This window comes from Schistocerca piceifrons, chromosome 3, assembly GCF_021461385.2.
Source record: "Schistocerca piceifrons isolate TAMUIC-IGC-003096 chromosome 3, iqSchPice1.1, whole genome shotgun sequence".
Classification (NCBI taxonomy): Eukaryota; Metazoa; Arthropoda; class Insecta; order Orthoptera; family Acrididae; genus Schistocerca; species Schistocerca piceifrons.
The window spans coordinates 675,396,294-675,423,650 of NC_060140.1; positions in this window are offsets into that span (position 1 = coordinate 675,396,294).

The window sequence follows — 27,357 nt, forward strand, 5'->3', positions numbered from 1 at the left end:
TATTGTGAAGTGAAATGACTGAAAACATGTGTTCAACACCAGAAAGTCCGCTAGTGTTCATATTATTTAGTATAATGAACCCAAACATCCTCTACACCAGTATAAAGGGCTATACTTTGGAATGGACTACGAGCCTTCAACCTGCAACAAAGATGAAGAAGAGTAAAAGATGAGTATTTTGAAAACTATTAATTCAAATTCTACCATTCGTATCTCTCTTTCTACTGTGTTTCTGTCTCAGTGTGCCAAGTGCTATGCAAATATGACCAGAAGCACAAATTATTAACTTTCATCAAAATTAATGAATCAGGTTTGGACTACAAGTCAGAATATGGTGGTGTCATCAGAGATTTTCTGAAAGTTGAATGTGAATACTGTGTTGAGCTATTTCCCTGTTCCAGATTAAATATGTGTACACTGTGAAAATTTGGTATGAACAGTCAGTCAAGTACGAGTAACTGTTACAAAACAAAACAATAGGAACAAAAGGAGGTCGCAGTCATCCTCGATAAAAGCTGAAAAATAAAGACTAATGTGTGCAATTACCAACCTCAACATCCAACTAAAAAGTTAGTACTTGAAACATTTTCTTTAGTTTTTGCTTCTCTCTAGTTTTCTTTTAGCAGTGAAATGTTTTGTTAAATAATCATTAACAATGACAGTCACTGAACAGGTATCTGACATAATGGGGTAATAAAGACATGGGAGACTTAAGTAGTGGTGCGAAACAAGAACAAGAATGCTTTAGTGATGAACTACTAGGACTGAAAAAATTGCCGATGACTCATGTACATTATTAAAACGAGATGATAATAATGATCTAAGTACAATGTCGCCATTGTTAATAAAAATGAAATTTCAGCAGCTTCAAGATAATATAAGGATCAATTTGCATAAATTAATGAGTAACTCACAAACCATAAATAGGGAAGTAAGAACCAATTCCAGACTTCAGCCATTTAAGAGGAGTGTTATTTGATTGATTGGTAAAAATACAGCTGAACTAAACGATATCAATCAAAAGATTGAGAGGTTTGATAGTCGAGTAGAGTCTCTTGAGACCAAATGAAAGATACCGAACTTGAATTAACACTGAAGTAAAAAAATATCAATGATGAATCATTGAAGGTAGGAAAAAGAAAATAGAATTACTTTCAAAAAAGTGCATGAGGAAATAAGTACTGTTGACAAAAATGTAAACCGTCGAATTTCGACTTTGGAAAGTAATGTTGTCACCAATGTGCCACTTGTTGAAAGCAGTTTGTCGTAAAGATTAAGGCAGTAGACAGCAAATTCACAGAAAATGTATTATTAAGTAACAACAAAACCAGCGCCCTAGAAAGTAGTGTTTCTGTTCTGTGCAAAAAAAACTGAAGAATAGTCCGGTGATGTAGTAAACAGGAATTTTGTTCACAATCTTCATACCATGTTTTGCAACATGCCAGGGAAAAACTTTTCAGTTGAAGGTAGTTTACAACCAGTAGATTATCTGCAGTACTGCAGAGATAATTTTGTGTCTAACATGACTCATATTACGAAATATCAAGTTTGTTAAGAAGTTTGTAGGTGGTGAACCATTAAATTGGGCTGATAAGTATGCTAATGATGACACAACTTATGAATATTTTGAGAAATGTTTTTCAGACACATTTTAGTCTGAGATTTAAGGGGGGAGGGGTGGAGTAAGACGTCGAACGGACGTAATTGGAGCTGGAGAGGCACTACAGGACATTTTAATTTCCACTGTGTATACTTTCACTAATATTGTAAATTCATACAAGTTTATCAGCATGACCAGGAAGGATTTAGGATTCAGGATTCACACTTGTAGCAGTGGAAGTTCAATAAAAATTTTTTTTTTAATGTGAAATTTTATCATTTTTTCACTTACTATTGGCTTAATTTGTTGGTACAGGTAAACTTTCCTTCATAAGTAAGAGAGATTCTTCGATGAAACTGCAGAATTTTCCAAATCAGTTAAAACCTATGGTAAATTTTGAGATAATTAAATACAAAATTTGAGTTTTTTCTAAACATGAAGTTTAAAATGTAACAGCTCATTTATTTTTTCATAAATAAAATAAATTCTAGATTTTAAAAAGTGAACTATATCTTATGAGAGGATAAAATAAGTAGTATACTATTTTTAAAAGACAGTGAATTTGTAATCAAAGACGTGCCAGTATTAGATACAAATGATGCAGAATTTAGAGAACTAGTGTACACTGATATTTCGGAAGCAAAAGGGTTAATTGATAATCAGAAATGGGCACTGTTATGATGCAGAATTTAGAGAACTTGTGTACACTGATATTTCAGAAGGAAAAGGGTTAATTGATAATCAGAAATGGGCACTGAAGTTTTCGTCGTGGGATTATAGTGACATGTTTAGTGGTATTCCAGGTACAGTGAAAGAATATCTGTGTACTTTAAAGCTAAAACCACATCAACCATTTTTCATAATGACAGCTGCCATAGAGTAAGAGGTGCATAATATCCTTCTTATGTCTGATATCACTGAGAGAAGCATTAGCCTTATAACAACCCTATTAGTCATTGTTTTAAAAAGAGGTGGAGGAGGGAGACTGGATCTGGATTCTAGGCAATTCAACAAGTTTTTGTACAGACAAACAGATCATTATGAAAACGTTGATGAACTTTCATAACAATTGAAAAATATTCAGATTATGTCTACTTTGGATAACCTTCCAATTTCACCAGGTATCTTTAGCTCCTGAATCTCGTAAATATACCACCTCTCTTTACAGTGGAAGATGTTACCAATGCTGTGCATCACCTTCCAGTTTCAACTCATGTGTAGCTGAATCTATAAGAGGATTAGATTATGTGCTCGGCTAAGATCTGGTGGGAAAATTTACTATGTGTGTAAACGACATTGTGGTAACTGGACAAAGTTAGAAAGAACATTTTGAACTGTTGAAGCTTACAAAGAAAAAAATCTTATGTCATATAATTACTAAGGAAGGAATCTTGGAAGATTCCGATAAAATTAAAACAATGTCAGATCTTACAGCACCATGTAGCAGAAAGAGTTGAAATCACTTTATCGTTTCTGTGGATTTTATCGAAAATTTTTGGTGGGCACAGTTTGAATGCATCTAGTTTAAGTAATTTACTTGAAAGGATCACTAATTGGGGTTGGACCCAATGATGTCAGGCAGCATTTGAAAAAATTAAGAAAGAACTGAACAATCAAAATTTGCTACACAGAACAGACTTCATCCTACCACTTTGTTTACACACAGATAGTAGTGGATATCGTTTGGGAGGAGAACTATTTCAGGCAAAAGAAGTTAATGGAAAAATCATACATGACACAATTGCGTTTCCAAGTAGAATGCTGTTAAAACACGAGAAATTGCACACACTTACAGTAAAAGAACTGTTAGCTGTTCACTGATCATTTACTAAATTCAGAACCTATTTGTTGAGACATAAAGTAATTGTATATTCACACGATATAGTACTAAGCTAACTACTGGAATGTAGACTGTAACACAATAAAATTACCAAATGGGGACTGTATTTGCAACTACTTGGTTATAAATTAAATACATTAAAGATTCATACGACATTGTTGCAAATGCTTTGTCAAGGTGTCATAGGGCAGAAGTAATGAAAATTTTGATCAAAATGAGGAAAAACAATTTAAAATCATATATATGAAGTATATACATGATTTGAAAATCATTGGGGCTACGTGTAACAAAATTAGAATGAACCAAAATGTGGTAAAAAGGTTATAAAAAATTGAAAAGGTATTATAAAGCATTTAAAGGATCACTTCTCAGGGGAACAGATGTGTTCTGATAGATCGCCAGAGGAAGAAGCTGGAAAATTGATTACGTGAATGCATGAAAATTATGGACACTGTGGCATTTAAAAATGTATACATAAGCTGCAAGAAAATTTTTATGTCTATAACACGGCTAAAAAAGTTAGAAAAAAACTGTCTACTTGCAACATGTGTTAGAGAGTCAAGGTCAGTAACAAAACTTCTGGAGGTGAGATGCTAAATACAGGGTGAAAAGTATTTAAACTGACAAACTCTGGGAAGTTGTAGGGGATATCAAAACAATCATTTTTCCCTAATGTAATTTTTTCCCATGAGGATCATTTAAACCGGTTGAGGCTGTATTACGCTGTTCAGTTGTGAGAGGCCGTATTAGGATCTTCAGTTGTTAGAGGGCGTATTACGCTCTTTAGTTGTAGGCAATTGCTGTCCACCAGTGTAGTAGTGCAGTGGCTCTGTTTACTAATGGAGCGATACACCTGGAGTGAGTGCATTGATATGGTTGGTGCGTACTACGTAGCGCACCACAACGGACGAGCTGCACAGCGGGTTTGTCAACAACAATATCCTAATCGCCGTATCCCGCATTATAAGACCTTTGCTGCTGTGCAGCAACGTCTGCTTGAGACCGGGTGATTTAGCAGATTACATGGACAGGGTCGCCGTCGCACGGTAAGAACGGTGCAATTTGAGGAAGCTGTCCTGCAGCGTGTGGAGTGGGATCCTTCAATCAGCACTCGTGAAATTGCACGTAACATGGTGACGAATCAGACGAATGTAATAACACTCCTTCGAGAGCAATTAACACGTCCATTTCACTTACAGCGTCTCCACAACCTGGAACCAGTTGATTATCCACCCAGAGCACAGTTTTCGCAGTGTTATCCGGAACAGTGTGAAATGCATCCTACATTTCCATCCTCTGTATTGTTTACCCATGAACCAAGGTTCGGGCGTCATGGAGTCTTTAACATACACAATTCACATGTTTGGAGTGAGGATAACCCACATGCCACAGTTGCTAGCACTCATCATGTGCTGTTCATCGTTAATGTGTGGGTCGGTGCTGTTGGGGACAGTTTAATTGGGCCGAATATGCGACCTAGGCCATTAAATGGCAGGCACTCTTACAATTTTCTCGCCAGAGCATTGTCAGAATTGCTGGAAGAGGTCCCGCTCCCTACAAGACAATGCATGTGGTTCCAACATAAAGGGGCGCCAGCACATTGTACTCGTCGTTGCGTCGATTCATGGACCGACAGTTCCCAGAAAGGTGGATTGGCAGAGGTGGTCCTGTACCATGGCCAGCTTGATCCCCAGATATGTCCCGTTTGGACTTTTTTGTGTGGGGAGAGATGCTCAACCTTGTTTGCGCAACTCCTGTTGCATCAGAAGAGGATCTGGTTGCCCACATAGTAGCAGCAGCAGCAGGAACAATTCAGGATACTCCTGGAGTATTTGCCCGTCAGACATAACATGATCCGACTGTGTAACCTTTATTTACGTATCAATGGAGGCATTTTTGAAAATCTACTGAAACTGAATTTGGCTTGTGTTAATGTGTTGTCTCTTGGTCATAAAAAATGGAAAACTGTTTCTTGGTTCAATTAAATTGCCGCCAGAGAAATAATTCTCAACCGCCCGGGGTGTCCGAGCGGTTCTAGGCGCTACAGTCTGGAATCGCGCGACCGCTAGGGTCGCAGGTTCGAATCCTGCCTCGGGCATGGATGTGTGTGATGTCCTTCGGTTAGTTAGGTTTAAGTAGTTCTAAGTTCTAGGGGACTGATGACCTCAGAAGTTAAGTCCTATAGTGCTGAGAGCCATTTTGAAAATATGTCTCTACCGGTTTAAATACTCCTCATAGGAAAAACTGACGTTAGGGGAAAATATTTATTTTTATGTCTCCTACAACGTCCCAGAGTTTATAGGTTTAAGTATTTTCACCCTGTATAACACCTGAGAGATCTGTGGATTTAGTTGCAGTGTATTTTTATGGAAGTTTACCAAAATGTTGTTGCTATATTTTTGTTATGGCTGATGTTTCCTCCAAATACAAAAATTATATCCTGTGAAAAAGCTACAAGTAAGGAGACTGTTGCTGAAACTGGAAAAGATTACTTCAGAAATGTAAGAAAACCTAAAGTAATACTGTGAGACAATGAATCACACTTTGCATGAAAGTGTTGGAAGTCATTCATAGGAAAATCTGGCATCAGACACATTTTAATTTCAGTTTATAATCCTTCATTCAATCCAGCAGAGAGATATAAGGATGAAATTAATTGTCTAGCCATACATAATGTAGCCACAAACAGCCAACATGATATGATTACATCAGTGATTTTGAAGATGTAATGAATAGCTTGCAACAAAGTTCCACAGGATGGTCACCTTTTGAAGTTATGTTTCACAACAAACCAGTAAGTGTTATCTCTGAAATAGTAGATTTCCCACCATTTACTGTCATGTCTTATCAAGAACTTAAAGCAGTTGTGAGATAAACCATGAAGAAGCAGAGAGAAATACAAAAGAAAAGAAACACTGATACGGTCAAAATAACAACATTCAACTTTGAAGACTATGTTCTTGTTAAATCACATGAGAAATTCAAAAAGTTAACATCTGACTCAAAAAAACTTTTTCGGTATCTCTACTGGTCCATTTGAGGTCTTGAGAACCCACATCCCAATGCCTAACAGTTGATTTATCCTAAATCTGAAAAGCTTATTTTCCTAAGAAATGTTACCTCATCGAAGCCACACAAACTAAAGAGTGAAGATAACTAAGAAAAGGATTCTAAGTGGAATGTTGTAGAAACAAAATGTTTTCTATCGTATAAAAAGAATTACATAGTTACAGTTTTTCATAAACCTTTGCGCTAATGTGATGACATTATTTTAGCTTAGGTCGTATAACTTTTCTAAAGGCTGTAAATAAGTCATTATTCGTTTTTTATTATGTTCTTTCATTAGAAGTAATTAGTTTTTTCAGTGTTATTTGCCAATGTTTAGAGGAATGTTTTAACTAATTAACCATTTGGAAAGCTGAATCTCTCTCAGTTGTTGAGAATTTTTATTCAGTTCTTAATATAAATTTCTTTGTCATATATAACGAATTAGTGTGTCATTTCCAAGCTATGTTCAGTCATCACATTGGTGTAGAAAGACTCAGGAATCTGAAAAATTACCATTAGAGCATTTATTTCTGCTGCTAGAATTATTTGTAATCCTTTGGGAAGGTGTATAAATAATTGCAATTGCTAGTCCAGCATATAAGTTACTTGTGTTTATTATGATAGACATTGTTTTTTCATATTTAATATTACTTTTGTATACGCATTGAACTTTAATGTTGCCCCATTGAATCAGTGTACTTTATGTAGATAGGAAAGAAGAATTTAAATACGACAGTGACAAATAGTAAATGAACAGAACATTAAAGCAAATTTCAGTGCTGTAGACAATTTGGCTTAACATGTGGCCAATTATTTTTGTAAAACATGTTTGAATGAGATAGTTGTGTCATCCTGTAAAATAATCTGAAAGACTTGAAAAGCAATTTTTCATATGTTATTGTCTAATCTATTATGTGAAATGAAAACTAAGGAATACAAAAATGTTCGTATCAGTCAGAGACTAAAGGACAAAATGAGTGCCGAAGATTATGAACTTGCACATGGAATTTAGGTAGGAGGTCTGTTGACTTTGGTAGGCATACCACTTGGCGAGTGGTGCTATTCCTAGCTGATGGTACCCATTCTTAATTTCTGGCAAACTCTGTTCTAACTCTTTCCTATCTGGATTCTGTTCCCATTGCGCTCTTCAATTTTCTTTAACTGTTTTCAATCCCGTGTCTGTACTATCTTATGTTAACACAGTTCTACCCTTAAATCACCTGCTATTTTTTGCATAAAATAATTCCTGCAGAGTAGGGCAAATAATAGTTTATAAGGTATTTTTATAAGCTGAATGCTCGATTATCTGTATGAAAGTTAAATTTGAAACTAAACGAGTTCTGGTGTCCATGCTGGATGACAAATTAGAGTCACGTACAGTTTGCTTCATTGAAAGTGTGACACGCCTGGTGATGATGTAAGGCTTTATGAAGGAAATGCAGTTATTAGCGAAAAAAGCAAAAGATACTGTAAAATGTTGTTGCAAAATCATTTCATTTCTGTTCTAAGCAAAAGGTATAAATTCGCAACTAGGTACATTAATTTTGCCCTGCGATTTAAAGTATTTTGCTATATTTTATTTAAAGCACTTCAAATAACTCTATGAGGACAAGCTGTTTTCTTTTGGTCATCGGGCACTGCCAGTCATTAATATTTCACTAACTGGAGACAGACTGATAAATATTGGTACATAAGGAAGTATGAAGTAAATGTTTTTGTAGTGGTTACTAACAGACATTTGTTGATCACAGTGTTTTTAGATTTCTCAAATTGTTTACAGACATTTTCATGAAATATAGGTTCTACTGTCATTCCAAAATGATGGAATCGAAGAAATGTTTACAGAGCTACAAGTAGACACTTCTGTTATGTGTACCATCTTTTGCTTATCCCATAAGTCTTATGCAAAGGTTGGTAATAATTTGAAGGCTACAGAATATGTAAAAGTTCATACTTTAAAACTGTTTTGAAAACTTGTGAGAAAAAAAACTTTGCAATGTGAAATTGTACTTTTGACCTCATTTGAATGAAGTATGATGCTAAAGTAGTCAAAATCTTGTATATCACATAATGAAGAACCTATCAATATTGATTTGCTATTCACCAGGCCTTGTTAGCGTAATCAGTTTTATTACTTTGTATCAAAATTTTTCTCATATCTTACGCTTTCATAACTTCTTCTTTTTTTAGGGGGGGGGGGGGCGGGTTATTGCAATTAAACTGGTTATGGTGAGATGAATGTACTAACCTATCTCGGATCATATGAATGACTGGATCCAAACTGAAACTCAAAACTCAGATATCCACTATCACATAGCTACACAAAGATATATTAATGTCAACATACATAAACACTGGTGTAATTATGGCGATCATTATGGATTTCTTAGAAAGGTAAACAGATATTTTGTAACGTCCCTACATAATGCAATATGATTGTACTATTCCGGTTGCGAGTACCAGCGATGATGCACTACCGGAATTTCAAACGACAACACCCTTTGCTCTGATGACAACGTTCTTAGCTGAAAAAAAGAGGAACACCTATGTTTTCTTGTAATTGTTGGAGATAAGAAATGCCAATTGAACCTTGTGCCTTTTGAGGTTAGATAAGTTTTTATATAGAAATAATATGAAGTGCAGAGTTCAACTTGTTATAGCAATTATGAAGAACAAAAATTTAATTTGTGAGAAAAGTAAATATCGTTGACGAACTTTTATTCGATGTTCGATCCCCGGACCTTAATAAAATCAGTTAGTGTGTTTTTCAATGGTGATTTCTTCGTGAATTAACATTACTGTATGAATCTGTCATTATCACGGTCCATACGACATGCAATATTTCGCCGTCAGCTTGTGTGTTCAAGACGTTCCCTAAGTGACCAGTTTCTCAGTCAGAAGGTACCACACTGCCACTGTTTGTTCAAGTTTCTCATTTTGAAAGGGTTTTCCAGAAAATCTTACGGCAGCTGTGAGTACTTTTGTGGTAAAGAAAGAGACGAAGTCTTCATTACGAGCTGTAGCAGTTTACTCCAATTTTGCCTGACATTCTATGAGAACTGAAAAAGCGGAAACCTCCGACCGCCAACTCGTCCTGTACTTAACCCATTCTCTCCTTACAGCAGCCACAAAGAATACATATTTATCTGTAGTCAAATTTGTTTTCCCAGACATTTTTTATCTTAAAGAAATAATTTTGAATGTATGCATCTAAGAAAAACAATCAAAAATAAGTTATTTAATTAATCTTTCCTTTATGAGTAACAGTTTCATTTCAATCAGCAATTTATTTGTGAGACATATATTCCAAAGGTGATTTTACACGAATAGATTTATATGTTACACGGATATATTTGTCTTTGCATAATGAGTAGTATGTCCTGGAAGTGTGGGGAAGGAGTTCAAATTATGTGTGTGGCATTAGCATCTTGGATGGTATTGATTTGTATCATGAAGTGAAATGACTGAAAGTATAAGTGTTTACACCAGTAAGTATACAAGTTTTCATATTATTTAATGGCATGAACCCAAACATCTTCTACACCAATATAGACAGTTATCTGTTGGAATGGACAATAAGCTGTCAACTTACAACAAAGAAGAAAAATAAAAGATGAGTAAAATGAAAATAGTTTATTCAAACTCTAGGGCTGTTGTATCTCTCTTTGTTGTGTGTCACTATCTCAGTGTGCCAAGTGCTATGAAAATGTGACTAGCCGCCTAGATTAGTAACTTACTTCAAAATTAATAGCTTAGCTTTGAGTACAAGAGGGTGGTGATAGTCAGAAGCTCCACCAGGAAGAAGACTTACTAGTACGGTAATTCGTTATTATTATTTACTTATGGCTCTGAATTAGGCTAGTTAATTATCTCAGACCATCAAGAACAAGTTTCATTTTTCCTCATTAGACTGTGATCCGGGCCTTGTGCATATTTCGACAGTATCTCTATGGAAGGTCACTCATAGTTGTTACAAACGATCATTCACTTTGTTGTTTGACATGACTTAAGGATCCACCAGGACGACTCGCCAGATGGGCAGTACGTCTTCAAGAGTATGACATAGTGTACAAAAGTGGAGGAAAACACCAAGATGCCGACTGTCTCTCGAGAACCCTGTGAAAGACTATCAAGACTTTGCTGAAGGTAATGACAGTCTTGCTACACTCCACGATCTCTCTGCTGAGCAGATGAAGGACGCCAAGGTATCTCAAATTATGGCTGCCTTAAATAGGTCAGAGGATGTGAAAGGACGATTTAAGGTAGTTAATATATTACTTTACAAGAAAAACTTTGATCCGTTTGGAAAGAGGTGGCTACCTGTGATTCCTAAACTGATGCGCTTAGATGTGCTACAGAAATTCCATGACACACCTGAGGCCGGAGGTTTAGGATTTATTAAGACATACGATAGGACCAGCTAGAGATTTTTCTGGCCGGGTTTATTTAGGAGTGTCCGTCACTATGTGTTTCCCTTTCGAGAGTGACAGACGAGAAAAGCAGTTCCTCAGAAACCACCTGGCCGACTCATACCAGTTCCACCAGCCTAGACGCCTTTCCAGCGAGACGAGAAAGGCAGTTCCTGAGAAACCACCCGGCCGACTCATACCAATTCCACCAGGCTAGACGCCTTTCCAGCGTGTTAGGATTGACCTCTTCGGACGATTTCCAACGTCTTCTAGTGTCAATAGATGGATTATTGTTTGCACTGATTCAAATTGGTTCAAATGGCTCTGAGCACTAGGACTTAACATCTGTGGTCATCAGTCCCCTAGAACTTAGAACTACTGAAACCTAACTAACCTAAGGACGGCACACACATCCATGCCCGAGGCAGGATTCGAACCTGCGACCGTAGCAGTTGCGCGGTTCCGGACTGAGCGCTTTAACCGCGAGACCACCGCGGCCGGCTTTGCACTGATTATCTGACACACTATGCCATTACAAAATCCGTGAAAACAGCCGAAGCATTCGAGGAAGCCAAATTAATCGTAGAAGACATTGTATTAAAACACGGTGCACCTAGGTCGTTAATTACGAATCGAGGGAAAGTTTTTCAATCGAATCTTGTGACAGAGATAACCGTCGGTGCAACATTACTCATCATTTGACAACTACCTACCATTCACAAACTAACGAGCTTACTGAACGCTTTAATAAGACCTTGGCCGACATGCTATCAGTGTTCGTCAGTGTTGAGCAGAGAAACCGGGATGATGTGCTACCTTTCGTGACGTTTGCGTACAACACCGCCAAACAAGACACCACAGGATATACGCCATTTTTCCTGACGCATTGGCGTGACGCGACGACGGCGATGGACACTGTGTTTCCGTTACATGCTGATGTCGTGGACGACGGCTACATCGGCCATATGTTAACCAGAGCTGAGGAAGGTCGGCAACTAGCTCGACTCCGCACGCTGCAGGCTCAAGAAAACGATGACCGATGGTATGAGGCGAGCCACCGCCCTGTTGTTTACCAGCCTAGTGACCTCGTCTGGATCTTCACTCTTGTTCTTAAGGCTGGTCTCTCTGAGAAGCTCCTCCGGCGCTACTTTGTACCTTACAAGGTTGTAAGACAGTTGTCTGATGTGACTTAAGAATTTGAAGATTCCAATCCCGACACAACACGACGAAAGATCAGAGATACGGTGCACGTCCTTCAAATGAAGCCCTATAACGATCCTGCAACCCAGGGTTAATTCGAAGCTCCAGCGACCGGCAACAAGCGGAAAGGTGACGAAGAGCATAACGACAAAAGAAGTTCTAAGAAAATCACCGACAGGGCGAGCATCGGTGATCGGGAGTCAGAGTATACAGGACCGATGACTCGTTCCCGGACTAGGAGGACGTAACGCAGAGACGCTGTTCGCTTCAGGAGGGAGCAATGTCGCAGAAGAAGCTGAGTAGTACCGTGGTGTAGTGGGTGTAATACTAAGCCCTTCCATGGAGGGTCTTGAATTCAAAGCTCACTGGGACTGTACAATTTTAATTTCTATATTTTGTTCGAGTACATTCTAGAAGTATCCACAAATGCCAAGAAGCATTGTATTGGAACGTTGTGTAGTTGTATATATACTGCATGTGTTCTGGCCGAAGGCAGTTCGCTCCGCGCTCTAGTATGTACAAGTGCTGAATAAACCTTCGTTAAGTGAAGTTAGTGTTCATTTTTCATCTACTTACACCTTCTTCTACGTGCCGGTATGGTGGTAGTAAGAATATTTCCCAGCTACAAAATTCCAGTCGCAGGTTCACAGCTGCAGTGAGTTCGGCTGCAGCTTAAATAACGATAAGAGGGAAATTATTAGTTTTTGCATACCAAGGAATGTGTTTCTCGTGAAGACTAGTTGTGTGCTGACTTATTCAATACGTGGAACAAATGATTTTCATAAAGCGATATGCAATCTGGACATATTGGTAGTTAATACAAACATGGCATGTTAATACTGTGTTGGGTCACAGTTACTAAGTTCTCTACTCGTTTGGCGACTGGTATTGCTTTCATATGATTAGTGATGAATTATCTTCTACGCTTTATGTCTATCCATGGGGCATCACAGTAGCAAATAACATAAATACGGTTAAAGTTTTGTAAATGTAATAACCTCTATGAACGAATGATTTATGCTATCCTGCTTAACGAACACAACTAAGGCCAGCCGTTTGTTTAGTGTGTAGAACAAGGTTGCCATTCTAAATCTCCCACAGAAATAAAACGTTGCAGATTCATACGCCACAAGAACTCATCATCGTCGCCCTTCTATGATTACATTAACTACAGATAAGCTGTAACTTTTCTGCATTATGCTTTCGTATCTGGTTGAATGTCTAGAATAACTTTCCAGCCTGAGAATTTTGGACTCAGTGTAACTTTTCAAAGGCAAGCTTTACTCTTGTACCTAAGTGAAACGTTTAGAGTTCAACCTGAGTGTGTCCATGATTTAACTTTGTATTGATTAATGGCTGTATGTAACCATGACTCATACTGCATATATAGCTTCTAGGTTTAAACTACCTGCTGACATCGTTACATGCACTTTGTGCAATACTTCTAAATATAACTTATGTGAAAAATATGTGTCTGAACAAACTTTACTTGCAATCTCATTATTACGATAGTCAAAACACTTAGATAGCCACTGAACTAAGTAACATCATAATATAAGTCAAACAAATTATTATTTCACCAATTATTATTGCAGTGGATGTAGTCTGAAAATCACTGCTCCCTAAGGGCAGAAAGCAATCTTTAATTTTGACCCTAATAATTACTCTGCCTTACCTGTATGGCAATGAATAGCTGAAATACGCTTTCCAATGGCATTCGACAGCTGCTTTACCATTAATTAACTAAATATTGCCATCTGCAGTGGAAGAGTTACTTGCACCAGCTTGATAGACACTTAACAGTCTGATCTCGTGAGCTGCCCGAGACCTACTTTTCTTTAAATAAGTTTGAATAGCTAGTGGGATGTAGAGGATAAATATAAAGGCTCCTCGTCGATGAATTGAAAGTAGTTCAAGTAGCTTTTCTGTATTTTTCAAGAAAACTTCAAGAATAAGAACATGTATACATTGTTTTGGATATGTGAAATGACTTTGAATATCGACCAGAAATTTCGTAATATTATAATTTGAAACAGAGATTGTTTTGCAGTGACAATTTTCAAAGAATGGGTTGGGAGAGATATAGCTATTTTTCCTGAGTCCATGCAGATTCTGAGTTATCTGAGACAACAGTATCATAAAAATAAAACAATGAGGTCATGAAAATTTACAAACAAAAATTAAAAAGTTCCCTAACTCCGACTTTCCACTTTCTGTGAAGCTTGCGCTCATTGAAAATTACTTTCTTTAACATATTGAAAGTTACAGCAATAGCATTCCAAAATCAGGCCTCGAGATTCGTACACACGTCTGCTTCCAACCACACTCTACACACTAGTCTGTCCCTAGTGCAGACTGACAGCTCAGCAAACAACATATATTTTGGAACCTAGAGAGTATCCCTTATATATGTATTTAGAGAGAGTGTATACTGTGGCAAAGATTAAAGACAAAACTGCGTCTTCTCATACTGTAAAATAAATGCTGTCATGAGAAGGACAGGATATGCTTCATGCATAGTGTATAAAGAACTATGAAAACAAGTAAGGATACGTGTTACATTAGTATCATCTGCATGGAAGATGCTTGCAGTCAAGCTCAATTTTTAACTCACAGTTTTTTTACAGGATCTTACTTGCTATTAATAATAGTACAAAAATATCACTAATATGACTTTGGTTTTAATGCAAATCCTGGCTGCCTTTATGTGAGCAATTATGAACACTATTAGTCAGCTAATGGGCAAAATCACGTACACTATTGTATTTTCCTTGTGGCACATACAGGCACCTACACACTGGAATAGAATGTATACCTATCCACATGTACCAGCAATGTATTGGATTGTGAAATGAAGCATGAAGCCTAAAATATGAGCTTGGAAATGACCCACAGTTCAAATAGGCCAATTTCAGGCATAATATACAGATTACATCCTACTTGGACCATGTTTTCACTTTCAAACTAATAAAAGTAAATTGAAAAACGTAAGTATGATCAGGCATCTTAAGCAATTTTGCAATAATAAAACCAAAACGTAGAAATGACCACCAATAGTGAAACAGTAACAGTAAGCATAACTGCCACCTGTGGGCAATACATGAAATTAATAGACTGTAGCGTCTTTGTCAGAGTTTGTAGGCGACGAAGATTCGGTGCGACTATGTATCTAAACAACGCCGCCAGATGTCATGGAGAGAAGTGGTTTAGAACCCATCCATGAAACATATCTGCAGTAGTGCAAACATTCATCCAAAGATGTATTGACAGGGGATGCCATAGTTTACCATGGGGAAGACAACATCGAGGCATGTCGTATTGGCGTCGTTGCCATGGAGACAGACGGCTCAAAGTGCAACAATAAGTACGCGACTATGTTGTTGCCCATTAAAAGATGTGTCACCACAAGACGCAATCATTACTGACTTTGTGTGATAACTTAAGTCGATTTCTAGTAAGACAGTGTACGAACTGGCCAGCTGTCTGCTGGGAACACTTCCTATACATTTTACATAAGAATGAGTTGACTATGTGAGAAATTAAGGGGCTGCTTTTCTGCGCAACATAAATTTCAATTTCGTAGAAGGTAGCTAACAATTATACTGTAGAGGTGTTACGTAGAATTTGTAGACTGTCTTGGATTAAACCTTCAGAATATTTATTTTGTAACAAGTGTTGGGATAAGAGTGATTCGCTGCAAACAGCTACGGTAGTATGCTCTTTAGAACGAATGAAAGAAGTGCGTGTCTGTTTGTCCTACGGTGTATTGTTTGTATAGATACAAAAATTAAAATATCTGCTATATTAACTTTGCGAGTTTAGGTTATTTTGAACGTCATAATTAGTCACAAAAGCTATTGTTACATTTTCGTTAAACAGTCAGCTTAGTTTATGAGAAATGTTACCCATGTAGATCCTTGTTATTTCGAAAGCGTTTTGAAAGAAATTAACTCACTACATAATTAGGCATTTGGAAATACCAAGGAATTCCGAGATATCAGGACAAGTGTTAGGAAACAACATGAAAATCAACCTTAAGAAGTAATCTTCAAATTTTTGCCATTATACCTTAAGAAGTAATGTTTAGCCCTGCACATAATTTCTAAAAATGCACAAAATCGTCATTTAGGTAAATTCTTCTCTTTCTTCTATAGTGTAGCATATTGTTCAAATGATGTGTTGACCAGGGTACAAAGGACCTAAGAATGAAGACTATTTATTTAATGTAATTTGGAAAACAAGGCATGTGTGTTGAGCATGGGGTATCCCTCTATGCGCTAGTTGAGTGACTTGCAATAGAGACAGCGTTGCTATTGGATGGGGGGACGTGGGAGCCTCCTGGGCCTTAGCCACACTTTCTGCTCTTAATGTATTCTCTCTGCCACGGATACCCGCCTCTTAATTGCACCGGCCTCCATGGAAGAGGACGTCCAATACAATGCATAAAAGAGCTTCGGAACAAAGAAGTTTCTAGTCAGTAGGGTATGCTATGAACTGTGACTCTGATCGTTGCGAATATATTTCAATTACCCTTGTCAACAGACAGAGTGTTGTTTGAAGTTGTTTCCTCAGTGTAAAATGGTTTTATTAATTATATGGTATAAGAAAGAAGAAAATTCTCTTACTAGTGTGTAGGGAAGCAGTCGGGATTTCAGCACTCAGCAGCCTGCCAAAAAAGGAGAAGAAGTCAAAAGTACAAGCCATACACGATATAGTGTGACATCGATTTTCAGAGAGAGAAACTTTCAAGTCAAGAGGCAGGTACGAAGAAATAAAGCACTTTACTTTACTAGCCTACCCTCCAGCTAGCTTATTGAATTATTCATCAAACTTGTCATGGAGATAGCTAGAAAATATTTGAGTTCTTTTAACTAAAAATAGAGCAGCATATATTGAATCAAATCTGAAATTAGAGAAGCATATAAATTGAAAAACGATTTAAATAAGGAAAGGTAGAATTTCGATCTCCTTTTGAGTAAGCATACCTTTCCTACAACTGTCGGTTTGGTACTCAAACTTATATATTGCAAGATAAACCTTGTACATGAATTTATTAAGGATAAGCATCAGAAGAAAATTAATTGTGTGGTAAACAGTCAGAACATAACAGGACAGGATGGTACAAATATCATACACAATTATTACTCAAGAGCTATTAATCCCAAAGATATAACTTTTAATAAGTGTGAAACATGCATAATGCCTAAAGGCCTTCAGTATTATTTGACACCACTTTAAATCAAGACCAATACAGAGAAAACGTAAAAAATGCTAATAAATTAGTAAAACTCAGTAACTCTTTTTCTAAGTATCCTTACAAACCGAAGAATTTACCAAAGAAAAGAAATCAAAAATTTAATATTGATGTTGTTACTGTAAAGAGTTTAGATAATAAGTGAACTACAGGTAAAACCACAGTAAGCATGACAGATAAGGGTAGTATTCTTGCAATTACTAGAGAAGACAAACATACATCTAAAACTGTCCAGTTTTTAATGAGAATGACAGAGTCTAATTACCAAAGATCCCACTGCCAGGCCCCAGTTCAAAACTAAGAAGCTAATGATAACAGCAACAGGGACGCAGCAACAGGAAACTAACCGCTTTTATGACATTTACGAGTTCCTAACCACGAGCCAATTCTATTACATCATCTGTATACTTTAATAGTTTAGTTTCTTGAGTTTCTGGGTGTAAATTCAATATCTAACAGCCACTGTTCTCGTGTTTTCGTTTGCGTCGGAAAGTAAACCGATTTTGTGACATATTACAAGGTCATGATCAGTGGCGAATTGCCGGCCGTTGTGGCCGAGCAGTTCTAGGCGCTTCAGTCTGGAATGGCGCGACTGCTACGGTCGTAGGTTGAATCCTGCCGCGGGCATGGATATGTGTGATGTCGTTAGGTTTAAGTAATTGTATGTTCTAAGGGACTGATGACCTTAGATGTTAAGTCCCATAGTCCTCAGAGCCATTTGAGGGGCGAATTATTTAATTTCACCTGAGTGCTTCGGTAGTTAGGTTTTTGAATATATGCGTATTACCAGACACAGTTATTGCGTTTTCGTCAGGGTCAACTGTAGAGTTGCGCTACGTGTGCCAATAGTCCGTCTATCTGCATAGTTTAGTTTTCCACAGGACAGGGACTGCGACTGTTGTGTGCGGATGCGAGCCGAGTTGGGGACACTTCGCTCTCAGCTTCAAACTTTGACGGCCTCAGTGGATGGGCACCACTGTTGTGGGCCAGTCGTGCGGATCCAGCGGACGTCCAGCACGTCCGAGTCCTCCGATCGGTCCTCACCGGTGGCCAACCCAGATACCGCTCGCACTGAGGCTGATCCCTCACCTATGGTCGAGTGGGAGGTCATCCGGAGCGAAGCAGGCGACGAAAGACTTCCCAGGTCTCCCCGGTTTGTCCGACAAATCCAGGTGCTGTCTGTGGCTGTCATTGTCTCTGAGCCAGATGCTGTCGCCTGTCCTGTTTCAGAAGAAACCACTCAGCCTGCAAGATTCGGGCAGTCGCAGAGGTTGGGATTACTCGTAGTTGGGAGCTCCAACGTTAGGCGCGTTATGGGGCCCCTTAGGGATGTGGCTGACACGAAGGGAAGAAAACTCTGTGTGCATACCGGGTGGAGTCATTCTAGATGTGGAAAGGGTACTCCCGACTGCCATCAACAGCACAGGGTGCAGCCAACTGAAGGTGGTTGCTCACGACGTTACCAATGATGTGTGTCACTTTGGATCAGAAGAGATTCTCTCTGGTTTCGAGCGGCTAACAGAAGTGGCAAAAGCTGCCAGTCTTGCTTGCAAGATGAAAGCAGAGCTGACCACTTGCAGCATAGTCGACAGGAGCGATTGCGGACCTCTGGTACAGAGCCGCGTGGTCTGAATCAAAAGCTCAGACGGTTTTGCGACCGTGTAGGCTGCAGATTCCTCGACTTGCGGCAAAGGGTGGTTGGGTTTCGGCTTCCGCTAAATAGGTCAGGTGTCCACAATATGCAGTAGGCGGCTACATGGGTAGAAGGGGCTGTGTGGCGTGGACTGGATGGTTTTTTAGGTTGGAGGCTGTCGGGAAAACACAAGAAGGGCTTTAGTCACAAACGGTGCAGACTGAACACAGGAGGAACGTAGATACAGGAACCATTGGTGTAACAGTTGTAAATTGTCGTAACTGTGTTGGGAAAGTACCAGAGCTTCGAGTGCTAATAGAAAGCACTGATGCTCAAATCGTTATAGGCACTGAAAGCTGGCTGAAGCCGGATAAAAGCTCAGCCGAAATTGTTGCGAAGACCCTATCGGTGTTCCGAAGGTATAGGCTAAACACGGTTGGCGGTGTCGAGATTTTGCTGTTAGAAATAGTTTAACTTGTGGCGAAATTGAAGTAGATACTTCCTGTGAGTTAGTATGGGCAGAGGCCGTTGTTGGCAACTGGAATAAAATAATAATTGGAACCTTTTACCGACCTCCCAATTCAGATGATACAGCAGCTGAAAGGTTCAATGAAAACTTGAGTTTGATTTCAAACACGTACCCGACGCATATATAATAATTGGTGGTGACTTTAATTTACCCTCGATATTTTGGCGAAAAGGCATGTTTAATTCCAGGTACGCATGAAATATCATCCGAAACTGTGCAAGATACATTCTATGAAAATTATTTTGAGCAGTTAGTTCATGAGAGCAGGCGAATAGTAAACGGTTGTGAAAACACACTTGACTTCTTAGCAAAAAATAATCCTGAGTTAATAAGGAGCATCAAAACCGTTTCAGGGATTAGTGAACACAGGGTTGTCGTAGCGAGATTGAATATTGTATTCCCCAAATCTTCGAGAAATAAGCGAAAAGTAAACCTATTCAAAAAAGCAGATAAATATTCACTTGACGCCTTCCTGAGAGACAATCTCCGCTCATTCCAAATTAATAATGTAAGTGTAGACCAGATGTGGCTTCAATTCAAAGAAATAGTATCGGCAGCAACTGAGAGATTTATACCAAATATATTAACAAACGACGGAGCTGACCCTCCTTGGTACACAAAACGGCTTATAACACTGTTGCAGAAACAACGAAACGAACTTGCCAAATTTAAACAGACGCAAAATCCCCAAGATTGGAGATCTTTTACAGAAGCTCGAAATTTAACGTGGACTGCAATGCGAGATTCTTATAACAGTATCCACAACGAAACTTTGTCTCGAAACCTGGCAGAAAATCCAAAGAGATTCTGGTCGTATGTGAAGTATGTTAGCGGCAAGAAACAATCAATGCCTTCTCTGAGAGATAGCAAAGGAGATAGTATCGAAGACAGTGCTGCCAAAGCAGAGTTACTAGACACAGCCTTCCGAAATGCCTTCACAAAAGGCGACGAAGTAAATATTCCAGAACTCGAATCGAGAACAGGTGCCAACATGAGTAACGTAGAAGTAAATCTCCTCGGAGTCATGATACAACTTAAATCACTTAATAAATGCAAGTCTTCAGGTCCAGACTGTATACTAACTAGATTCCTTTCAGAGTATGCTGATACGTTAGCTCCATCATTAACAATCTTATATAACCGTTCGCTGGACGAAAGATCAGTGCACAAAGACTGGAAAGTAGCACAGGTCACACCAACATTCAAGAACGGTAGTAGGAGTAATCCACTAAATTACAGACCCTTATCGTTAACGTCGATATGCAGCAGGAGTTTGGAACATATATTGTGTTCGAATACTATGAATTACCTCGAAGAAAACGGTCTATAGACACACGGCCAACACGGGTTTAGAAAACATCGTTCCTGTGAAACACAACTAGCTCTTTATTCACTTGAGGTGTTGAGTGCTATTGACAAGGGATTTCAGATCGATTCCGTATTTCTGGATTTCGAGAAGGCTTTTGACACGGTACCACACAACCGGCTCGTAGTGAAATTGAGTGCTTATGGAATATCGTCTCAGTTATGTGACTGGATTTGTGATTTCCTGCCAGAAAGGTCACAGTTAGTAGTAATTGACGGGAAGTCATCGAGTAAAATAGAAATGAATTCTGGCGTTCCCCAAGGTAGGGTTATAGGCCCTTTGCTGTTCCTTATATATATAAACGATGTGGGAGACAATCTGAGCAGCCCTCTTCGGTTGTTTTCAGATGACGCTGTCGCTTATCGACTAATAAAGTCATCAGATCAAAACAAACTGCAAAACGATTTAGAGAAGATATCTGAATGGTGCGAAAAGTGGCAGTTGACCCTAAATAACGAAAAGTGTGAGGTCATCCACATGAGTGCAAAAAGGATCTCGTTAAACTTCGGTTACACGATAAATTAGTCTAATCTAAAAGTCGTAAATTCAACTAAATACCTAGGTATTACGATTACGAGCAACTTAAATTGGAAGGAACACATAGAAAATGTTGTGGAGAAGGCTAACCAAAGACTGCGTTTTATTGGCAGGACACTTATAAAATGTAACATACCTACTAAGGAGACTGCGTACACTAAGCTTGTGCGTCCTCTTTTAGAATACTGCTGCGCAATGTGGGATCCTAACCAGATAGGACAGACCCAGTACAGCGAAAAAGTTCAAATAAGGTCAGCACGTTTTGTATTATCGCGAAATATGGGAGAGAGTGTCACAGAAATGATACAGGATTTGGGTTGCACATCATTAAGAGAAAGGTGTTTTCCGTTGCTACGGAATCTTCTCACGAAATTCTTACCACCAACATTTTCCTCCGAAAGCGAAAATATGTTGTTGACACCGATCTACATAGGAAGGAACGATCACCACGATAAAATAAGGGAAATCAGAGCTCGTACGGAAAGATATAGGTGTTCTTTTTTTCCGCACGCTATATGAGATTGGAGTAATAGAGAATTGAATCCTTTGCCAGCCACGTAAATGTGATTTGCAGAGTATCCATGTAAATGTAGATGTAGAAGAATAAAGTCTATAAGCACAATGAACCCACAACTACCCAAACTTATGTCCTAAGAAAAATTACATAATCAAATTGTTCCTGTTCAACCAAAAGTTAATAAATTAAGTGCCGATCTTATAAACTCAATAAGAAATCCAATGATATCGAAATTTCTGTATGAATGCTTAGTTACGCGGCGATATGAATTAATAACATTTTCTCGGGCTTCGAGCCACGTCGATGGTTAAAATCCCACGAGCTTTCGACCGAGCTCTCCTCAGTCGTTGTCAAGTGGTAGGAATGACTGCTGTGTCACCGTGGCCGCGTCGTTATATAGCCGCACTGGTGGCTGTGACGTCACTAGCGCTCTCTTCCTCGCCATATATGGTAATGTTTTCATCCCGAGTCTGTCTCGCCCGTTTTAACCTCGCGATGGCCGGATCCCAGGCTGTACTGAGCTGCAAACCGCCGTCCTTGTTGACGGTGTTTTGAGAAGTTTTTATCTCAATAGCTTCTTTTATGACGCTATCCCAAAATCCCTTCGTCTCCATAACGACAGATGTTTCGTCGAATAGAGTTCGGTGTCCATTTCCTAAGGCTGGTTCTGCCACGGCTGATTTTTCTGGACAACGTAGGCGTAAGCACCTCTCGTGTTCCGTCCGGCGTTGCTCTGCAGTGCGTACTGTTTGGCCTATGTAGTAACAGCCACAGTGACATGGTGTCTTGTACACTCCAGGCGTTCTAAGCCCTAGATCGTCCTTCACAGGCCTTTTGAGGTGTAGAAGTTTTACTGAGGGCCTGAACACCGATGAAATGTTATATTCTTCAGGAGGCGGCCAATCTTTCCCGACACTGTACCACAGAAAGACAAAAACACAAGTTTCTTGCTTTCTTATTCGGTGGTTTTCTCTTCTCCGTTGATGTGTTTTTTGCGTGTCACACCAGATAAAGCTTGTGAAACCTGTCCGTGGCTGTACCCGTTTTCCCGGAAGACGTTTCGGAGGTGGCTCAGTTCTAGTGGCAGACTTTCAGCGTCTGAGACGACTTTAGCACGATAGACGAGGGTACTCAGAACGCCACGTTTTTGTGCCGGATGGTGGTGGCTGAGAGCGTGCAGATACCGCTCTGCGTATGTCGGTTTCCTGTAGACACTATGGCTGAGGTGCCCATTGGTTTTCCGTCGAACGAGGGCGTCAAGGAAGGGCAATGCACCATCTGTCTCGACTTCCATCGTAAACTTGATGTGGCCGTGAATACTGTTCAGGTGTTTGAAGAATTCTCCCAGTTTTTCAAGACCATGGGGCAAGATGACAAAAGTGTCATCGACGTAACGATAAAAGCAACTTGGCTTAGCTGGAGCCTTGTCCAATGCGATGTCTTCAACTTTTTCCATAAAAAGGTGGGCTATGGATGGAGCTAATGGGCTTCCCATAGCCACGCCGTCCAAATGGTCGAAATACTGGCCGCCATGTAGGAAATACGACGATGTCAACGTGCGCTTAAGCAGTCCCACAATTGGGCAATCAAATAACTGGGAGATGAAATCTAGACAGTATTTGACCCGAACACGTGTAAACAGGGAGAGAACATCAAAAATGGTTCAAATGGCTCTGAACACTATGGGACTTAACTGCTGTGGTCATCAGTCCCCTACTAAGTTCTAGGGGACTGATGACCACAGCAGTTAAGTCTCTTAAACCTAACTAACCTAACGACATCACACACATCCATGCCCGAGGCAGGATTCGAACCTGCGACCGTAGCGGTCGCGCGGCTCCAGATTGTAGGTTCTAGAGCTGCTCGGACACTCTGGCCGGCGAGAGCACATCAAAACTAACCATTATATCTCCTTTGACCCGAACAGGTGTAAATAGGGAGAGCACATCAAAACTAACCATTATATCTCCTCTCCCTGATATTTGATAGAACAATTGTGGGACTGTTTAAGGAAACGTTGACATTACAAACTACGTGTGTTATTATATACATATATATGATGCATAGAATACTACAGTTCCCAGTATGCTTTAGGACAAATGACAGTCACATGAAAGTGATTGATATATGTTGTTGTTGATGCGGTCTTCAGTACTGAGACTGGTTTGATGCAGCTCTCCATGCTACTCTATCCTGTGCAAGCTTCTTCATCTCTCAGTACCTACTGCAGCCCACATCCTTCTTAATCTGCTTAGTGTATTCATCTCTTGGTTTCCCTCTACAATTTTTACCCTTCACGCTGCCCTCCAGTTTTAAATTGGTGATCTCTTGATGCCTCAGAACTTGTCTTATCAACCGATCCCTTCTTCTGGTGAAGTTGTGCCACCAAACTCCTCTTCTCCCCAATTCTATTCAATACCTCCTCATTATTGTTGATTACTTTCCGGGATGTGAGTTCGTGGTCCAAGAACTTTTCTGCTCCTTACAATTTTTATCTTGGACAAGGTGGTAATCGATAGTCAACCTTATCTTTGCTACGGATTATCAGTGGCTCTACAAAATTGCTAAAAATTTTTATCTTTGACAAGGTGGTAATCGGTAGTCAACCTTATCTTTGCTATGGATTATCACTGCTCATCACGTGTCACCTGAACCACGCCCCCCTTTCTCACAATATATAAGTCGCTCTCAGACACCCGACCAGTCAGTCGGAAAGACTCAGCGGAGCAGCGCCTCTGAGGAAGTCCAGCGCAGTCCTGGACGAAACGTAAGGAGCAGAAAAGTTCTTGGACCACGACCTCACATTTCGGAAAGTATAACAACAGCCATGTCACCCGGTCGTGAAAGCCTTCATTCTACACCTCGTCATTAGTTATGTGATATAGCCATCTAATCTTCAGCAATCTTCTGTAGTACCACATTTCAAAAGCTTCTATTACCTTCTTGGCTAAACTATTTATCGTCCATGTTTCAATTCCATACATGGCTACACTCCATACAAATACTTTCAGAAACGACTTCCTGACATTTAAATCTATAATCGATGTAAAGAAATTTCTCTTCTTCAGAAACGCTTTCCTTGCCGTTGCCAGTCTATGTTTTATATCCTCTCTACTTCGACCATCATCAGTTGTTTTGCTCCTCAAATAGCAAAACTCCTTTACTGCTTAAAGGGTCCCATTTCCTAATTTAATTCCCTCACCATCACCCAACTTAATTCGACTACATTCCGGTATCCTTGTTTTCATTTTGTTGATGTTCATCTTATACCCTCCTTTCAAGACACTGTCCATTCCGTTCAACTGCTCTTCCACGCCCTTTGCTGTCTCTGACAGAATTGCATTGTCACCGGCGAACCTCAAAGTTTTTATTTCTTCTCCATGGATTTTAATACCTACTCCGAATTTTTCTTTTGTTTGCTTTACTGCTTGCTCAATGTACAGATTGAATAGCATTGGGTAGAGGCCAAAACCCTGTTTCACTCCCTTCCCAACCACTGCTTCCATTTCGTGTACCTTGACTCTTATAACTGCCATTTGCTTTCTGTACAAATTGTAAATAGCCTTTCGCTCCCTGTATTTTACTCCTGCCACCTTCAGAATTTGAAAGAGAGTATGCCAGTCAACATTGTCAAAAGCTTTCTCTATGTCTACGAATGCTGGAAACGTAGGTTTGCCTTTCCTTAATCTTTCTTCTAATATAAGTCGTAGGGTCAGTATTGCCTCACGTGTTCCAACATTTCTACGGAATCCAAAATGATTTTTCCCGAGGTCAGCTTCTACCAGTTTTTCCATTCGTCTGTAAAGAATTCGCGTTAGTAGTTTGCAGCTGTGACTTATTAAACTGATAGTTCGGTAATTTTCACATCTGTCAACACCTGCTTTCTTTGGGATTGGTATTATTATATTCTTCTTGAAGTCCGAGGGAATTTCGCCTGTCTCATACATCTTGCTCACCAGATGGTAGAGATTTGTCAGGACCGGCTCTCCCAAGGCTCTCAGTAGTTCTAATGGAATGTTGTCTACCCCAAGTGCCTTGTTTCTACTTAGGTCTTTCAACGCTCTGTCATATTCTTCACGTAGTATCATATCTTCCATTTCATCTTCATCTACCTCCTCTTCCATTTCCATAATATTGTCCTCAAGAACATCGCCCCTGTATAGACCCTCCATATACTCCTACCACCTTTATGCTTTCCCTTCTTTGCTTAGAACTGGGTTTCCATCTGAGCTCTTTATATTCATGAGAGTGGTTCTCGTTTCTCCAAAGGTCTCTTAAATGTTTTTGTAGGCAGTATGTATATTACCCTTCGCGAGATAAGCCCCTACATCCTTACATTTGTCCTCTAGCTATCCCTGTTTAGCCATTTTGCACTTCCTGTCGATCTCATTTTTGAGACGTTTGTACTCCTTTTTTCCTGCTTCACTTACTGCATTTTTGTATTTTCTCCTTCCATCAATGAAATTCAGTATCTCTTCTGTTACCGAAGAATTTCTACTAGCCCTCGTCTTTTTCCTACTTGATCCTCTGCTGCCTTCACTATTTCATTCCGCAGAGCTACCCACTCTTCTTCTACTGTTTTTCTTTCCTCCATTCCTGTCAATTGTTCCCATATGCTCTCCCTGAAACTCTGTACAACCTCTGGTTCTTTCAATTTATCCATGTCCCATCTCCTTAAATTCCCACCTTTCTGCAGTTTCTCCAGTTTTAATCTACAGTTCATAACCAATAGAATGTGGTGAGAGTCCACATCTGCCCCTGGAAATGTCTTACAATTTAAAACCTGGTTCCCAAATCTTTGTCTTACCATTATAAAATCTGTCTGAAACCTTTTAGTATCTCCAGGGTTCTTCCATCTATACAACCTTCTTTCATGATTCTTGAACCAAGTGTTAGCTATGATTAAGTTATGCTGTGTGCAAAATTCTACCAGGCAGCTTCCTCTTTCATTTCTTCCCCCCAATCCATATTCACTTACTACATTGATATATAACGATCTTCAGTCTCTCCAACCACAATACTATAATTTGTCATTTGTCAAAGTAAAGTAAGCAGGATATTTATAATAAGGACATAACTACAGATTCTACCACTAATGATGTCCTTCAGAATAAACTAAAAAGTAATTGGTAGTCCATATAGGAGATATTTTAATTCAGATATCTACAAAGTTATGTGTAATGATTGTACCAAACAATATAATAAAGGACTAACTAGTCCTAACTTCTTCATTCGCTTTAAAGATCGTATAATGGCAGCTGCTTGACAGAAATCAGATTTTTGGTTACACTTAATACAAAATAAACATTCTGTGCGTTAATTCAATCTAAATCTCTACATAACGCCCTTAAAAGGGACTTATTGGATGCTCTTGAGAAACTGATGTAGAAAGTCACCATATGCTAAAAGAGGAGTGTATAAGAA